This window comes from Sinohyriopsis cumingii, chromosome 11, assembly GCF_028554795.1.
Source record: "Sinohyriopsis cumingii isolate HCF-2022 chromosome 11, ASM2855479v2, whole genome shotgun sequence".
In the NCBI taxonomy this organism is placed as follows: Eukaryota; Metazoa; Mollusca; class Bivalvia; order Unionida; family Unionidae; genus Sinohyriopsis; species Sinohyriopsis cumingii.
Window position 1 is genome coordinate 51,278,268 of NC_142971.1, and position 6,624 is coordinate 51,284,891.

The following is a 6,624-nucleotide window of genomic DNA, read 5'->3' on the forward strand; positions in this document are numbered from 1 at the left end:
CAATAAAAGTAGGACCAATAACCGGCAAGATACGGTTGTATTATTTACACCTATAGTATTCTGTAAACATCGCGAAAGATAATGCACTTCTGTAGTGAATAAAGTTCATAAAGGACTTCTAATCTTACTGTGGAGGTACTGAATTAAATAACAATCACTTCATGTTTTTTACTTTAACATACTATATAATATGATCTCCAGCGGTATAATTAACATTCGTAGGTATTTAACCTTCCAATGTAAATGTATCATTAGTTTTATCACTCAGGTATCCGTACTTTGTCTTAAGTTACAAACTAGTGTTATGGACATATTGTAATAGTACTAGAAATGCCAAAGGTCAGTATCTTAGTTTATTACTATTGTTACTGTTACCGCATATTGTATTAATACACAATGACATAACGATAGTTACGTAACTTTCACTCGTCGAGAAACAAACTTGATGAGGTATTCGAGGAAAAACGATTCTCATTCGAAAGTTAGAAAATAATCAACGATTTGTAACATCTGAGTGACGTTCAATTGAATATGTTGATCATTTGGATAATGGAATCATAGGTAAGCAAAATGTCATCAAGCAAGCGGGTTTGAAGAGCGTCATTGGCATTAATACAATTGTCTTTCCAAATTGAACATACCTTTCAAAAAGAAATAAAGCATAAAGACATAATTAATGCATTTTCGTTTCTGAATGGATAAAAATAGCAATATATGTGGGGCGATATAGTTCCAAAATGGGACTCTTTGATCTCTCACAGGAATTTAACAGTATGAGTCTGCAGGGCATGGAAGTGTAAATGAAATGTTAAAAATGTCCGCAGGGATAACCTTATTCATCTTTCGGGTCTCTAACGGGAAATTTATTGTTAAAAATGTCCCTAGGATTACCATTATGTTTCTGTCTGCCCTATAATGGGAAATATAATTTTCAAAATGTCCATAGGTTTAACATTATATATCTATCTGAGCATGGAGAGAATAGGTAATGTTAAAGCTATATCTACTAACCAATACGTCCTTTGGATTTATGAACACTGAGTCATATGTTATAAAACATCACACACTTCATTTCCAAAACTCTGTACTGACCAATACCCCATGTATAATAACCAATATGCCGTTGGAGTTCTCAATCACTTATACAAACCAATCAACGGAAACAGTAGGATGTACACGGATATAAATGAACTAACACACTATCACCCACAAAAGAATAGAAATGCTAACACATATACTATGCATACAAACATACAAGGATAGTATCAAACACAATGGTACAAGTGTTTACACACTAAACCTTTAAATATAACTTATATACAATCACAGTCGACGGAGTATAAGTCTGGTCTTTTTCATGTACTCATCCATTATTATAAGTTTTTTTTTTTTTTATAAAGTCTGTCCCTTCCCTCATTAGGTAAGGTGTATGAGGTACTTTAACTAGATTATAGCAACTAATTGGCCTTGTTAAACTTCCCCACTTGCATTGGTTGACAGTTTGTTTTCGTTTACTAGGATGTCAGTACGGTGAACACGATACCATATATGCTACTAGCAATGGAAATGTTGTTCTTGCTATATTAACATTATATCTACTTTCTCTTCTTCTTCTGTGAGAGTATGTGAGGGGTATTAGATAGTAGCTAACTGAGTATTTGTCAATCAAAACGGCTAATAATCCATTAGTAAATGTAGGTTTAACAAATCTTTTCCCTTTAGACCAGACATATCCATAATGATAAATGTATGGACATTTTTAACATTACAATACCTTTTAGAGACCAGACAGATTCCTAATTTTAATATCCGTTAGAGACCAGAGAAGCCCATTCTGAAGTTAGGTCGCCTCACAGTATTACTAATCGTGAATTTTGTTTATCCTTGCTTTCTAACAATATCAAAATCTATTAATACCAGGTATACAAAACAAAATTTGTCCGTCAGATTCGACAAATTCTTTTTAATAAATTATCTACAATATCGTTGAAATTACCGTATCTCGTCTTCTCTTTTCAACCTAACACAAATATATATATATATATATATATATATATATATATATATATATATATATATATATATATATATATATATATATATATATATATATATCGCCTTTGTTTCGGGTGTCAAAATGGAAACTCTACAGTAATATAGACACAAATGTGGGCTCCGGATCAATTATTTTATCCTACCTGATATAACTGTATTATGCAAAGTGTAAAATTTAGACCGTAACAAAAAACCATTTTTAGAAGAAAACTAGTATACATTACATTATGATCAAAGGATCCAGATGTAATACTACATAAAATGTCCACCATGTAAATTCGTAGCAAAAATAATTGTTTTAAAAGATGTATATAAAATTCAACAATAATTGTTTCCACTTCTACATGGATCTGCCAGACCTTAAAGCCCATTGTGTTATCTCCTCGTCATTAGCTCTAATAGGCACTGGATGGAATGAACCAGACAATGTGTGTACCAATTGAATTGACTTCCACACACTAGTTGTTATATGAAGCACTTAACACTGCACCATAGGCTAAAATGTTGGAAATACTTTGGATACCTTTGGTAAATCCTATGCTAAAATTGTCCAGCGGTTTAACATAATGGATAATTGTTGAAGTATTTTGAAGTAGTTGATCTGAAATGGGGCTACATTGTTACATTGGGTGGTTTGGCACTATGGCCTCAAACAGGAATTTAACATGTGGACTTTACAAGAATTTTATATGTGGCGGATACCTAAGGTCTTTAGTGACAAAGACATCACATATACTATCCAACACGCTGTGTAAAATGATAAATACTTAAGTCATCTACTATATATCACCCAACACTGTACCATCCGCACGCCGCGTGTAGTAACAAATATTCCATAATGTCATTGGAACGCTGTGTGTAGTGACTGAAATACCCACACCAATACTATCCACAAACCCAGTCATCTACTATCCAACACCCGACATTATACGGTCAATTCTCTTTTACTGAGACCTGCTGCCTAATGACCATATCCAGGTGTTCCGAGCTTTATATTTAAAAAGCATGTCAGTAAATTTGCATATACTGTACTGTTGTTAAACACAACCAGAATCAAGGGAACCAACTCATAACGACACTATAATGGAAGCGACTTAAACTGTCCCTAGTTTTAGTGGACATTAGAAAACAAATCCCGGAACATTAAATTAAAATAGACGAAAAGAAAGTTAAACAAAACAATTAGGTTAAACTATATAGTAAATAATGAAAATTTAGCTTAATTATGGAGATACACAACGAAACAGTTTATAAGGCTGTAAAATTGTGCAAACTACACTGGGATCACATTCATTACAGAAAAGATCATATTTGCTTATTATTTACGTAAATTCAAAATTGTATCAAGATACCGCAAGACAGTGCTAAGACGTGTATTTGTTATATGAGGATGATACAGTGCCTGTGGCATATGAAGAAATAATACATACCAATACATGTTGCACACAATTTTGGTGTCTGATAAGTGGAAATATGACTTTCAAAAGTTTTAGTATGGTGAAGATAATGATGATTCTGAGGTAATGTGTGCAAGCTCTGGTTCCACGTGTAGCTGCAGTAAATATATTGTATGACATTCTGAACGTGCTCGATACCAGCACAAATGATGCTACCTGGAGAAAAATAAATTATATGCCCAATACTGAAGGATATTAACTCAGCCTCATGTATACCTTTGAATTATAGAATTATAAAGCTTGTTGTCATGCATCAGTAAATTATACAGTTTTCACCAACAAACGTTTGTCAGTGTTTCAAGAAAATAACTATTCTTTGCCAATGAAAGTAATGGGTCTAGAACAAACTGATTTTGTGGAGACCATAGTTTTACTATAAATTGCATAATATGTTACAATAATTCTGTATTTGCCATTTATTGATTAAGAATGTCTTTAACTATCAAGACCATGACATGATACTATTATTGAACTATACTGCAGGTAAAATATACATCTCAATCATGTTATATTTTTATGAATTTGGCTAAATGATAAAACTACATACTGGTTTGACTGTAAAAACCAGTGTAAAGCAAGTCTGTAATCTATCTACGACAACCTTTTCCGTTTTTTTAATAACCTAGTGCCATAGATCAATGGCCTTGACATTGTCATAAAAAGGGCGATCTTAAGATATCACTGCTTACATAATCTGATAATATTGGTTTCCAATTTATAAGACAACCTTCAACTGATGTTAAACACTTTGCTCGATTGGTGCAAACATTGGATACTGCTCATTATCACAAACAAATCAATGTGTTTGCACTTGTATCTTCAGAAGAACTCGAACCCACAAATGTGGGGAAAAATCAACTTGTAGATATTTTCAAACCTGTTGAACAATGGATGTACCTGGCTGTTAAATTCCACAAACATAATAACTTCAGTGCAAACTTGAAAGCATTAACTAATGCCCCTGGTAAGACACTTGAAAAGTTTGATACATTAAATAACCACCGGAAATATTCAGTTTCCTTTTCAAAAATTAGAAATATTACAACTCCTGTATCATACTCATTCTTGACACCTGTTCATCAGTCTAAGAATATAAACTGTGTAGTATATCAAAACCATGCTCCGAGATATTTCCTTCGAGTCCACAGATTCGCATGAACAATAAGTGGATGCTGAGTATATACATATAATGGAGTTCGATATTACAGTACTGAACAAGATGATTAAACTAGATGACAGTAGGCCATTCAAATAGGTCTTCATATTCGGCAAGTGTGTAAATAATTGCAGCAATAAACTTAAAGAAATAACAGACTGAATATATTGCAGCAATATAAAAGTAAAGCCGCTATATACCTTCTAAATGCCAAAGAAAGGATTCAGGGTTATTGCTCAGACATTTGGTCTCATGACTTAAATATTTCAAAGCTTAGAACTTGTTTGCTAATTAAACAGGATGACTATTATGCAAATATGAACCTTCAGAAAATTGTAAAGTCACTTCTCACTTATTTCAAATTGGCATTTTACAACTGCGAATAGAGACTGGTTGATACATAAGTGAAAGTAAATTCTTCAGCAAATAATATATCTCCAAAAATACTTTCCTGATCACATTAACATTTATAAATTATACTTCTGCTACCTCCGGATTCAGCCCTCCATGAACAAATAATCACTGTCTCTTAAAATGCTTTGCCTGCTCAGGTTTCAAGTTATGCATAATTTGTTTGCTTTTTTCCCCCAATTGTATCTATGCATTGTGCTGTACATTTAGTGTAAGAAGAACATTTTTGTGCAGGTTAGGATGTCTCGTGGTTCTCCACAACTCTAAAGAGTCTGCACTTCTTGCAGCATACAATACAAAAATTTTCCAAATTGGTGAACTCACGTTGCAGAGACAACCTGGATGAGAAACAACCAAATTTAAATCAAAGCATAATACACTTGAATGTTATCCACTTGATATCACATGGACAATCATAATGTATATAATACTGCATGATGTATATAATACTGCATGATGTATATAATACTGCATTAATATAAATAAATTCACTGAAAAAAATGGAAATATTGTTAAGTAATAGGATGCATCAGATATATAAAAAAAATTGATTTTGACAGCTAAAAAATTATTGATCGATGTTAAAAATAAATATGAAATTCTTTGGAGGCACTGTTCACTGCTGCAAGTTCAAGTTGAAACTTCTTCCATCTGAGAGAAATGGCCACCTTCCTGGTACATGGAGTTAATTTGTAGGAGTTATTTCTCTTTGTATTCAGAAATTCACACAAATGTCATCAGTTAAAATGTTACAGTTCCTCATTCACTAGTATCAAGAAGAGTTGTTGAACACATTAAGGCGTACTTTAATTTTATATTACATATGTGCAACACATTATTTAAATATGTATTAGCATAAATTTGCAAGCATTTATGCAATTGTAATTAAATCTTTAGTTTGGAATACTCATATATTCCTTTTCTCTGTTATGCAAATGCTGTATTACTTCAACAAAAATGGTCATTGCTCATTACAGTAAAAGTATTTAAAAAAAGTTATTATTAAGATGGAATAAATCTCAAATATTTTGTTTTCAAGAATAAAGTGGCAAAGAGGCATATAAAGAATTAAAGCACTATTCTATGAACACCAACATATTTTATTATTCTTGCAAGTAATGCAAATATTTTTTTACTTGGAGTGCAGGTAATGTAAACATTATCACTTTTACCCAAACAGTAAATTCATAATCTCAATCACAAATGCTATTTCATTATTCAGATATGTGATAATGTATGAATACATAACTTTATCAAAATGAAAACCATTTATTTCACTAAAGTCAGAATTGTGCTCTGACCCAGGACAAATTGCGAATGAAATGAAACCAGTTGCATTGAAGTTGGAAGACTATTTGTTTACATATTAAAAGTCCCCAAAGTCCTATGGTGGAAATAGTGATATTTTGTTACCATGTATATGTAACCATAATAAACAATTTACTTAAATAACAAAATGCTTTCAGCCACTTTCAACCAATTGGCTGTGACACTTAACTGTTCTTAGCAACATCAATGTATGGACTATTCATGCTTTCTCAGGTG

The 6,624-nt window shown here is 32.2% G+C and overlaps 1 pseudogene; it reads left to right on the forward strand.

The window, feature by feature from the left end:
* The first annotated feature begins 737 nt into the window (after positions 1 to 737).
* Positions 738 to 5,098, forward strand: LOC149788440 (uncharacterized; annotated as a pseudogene).
* The last annotated feature ends 1,526 nt before the right edge of the window (positions 5,099 to 6,624 follow it).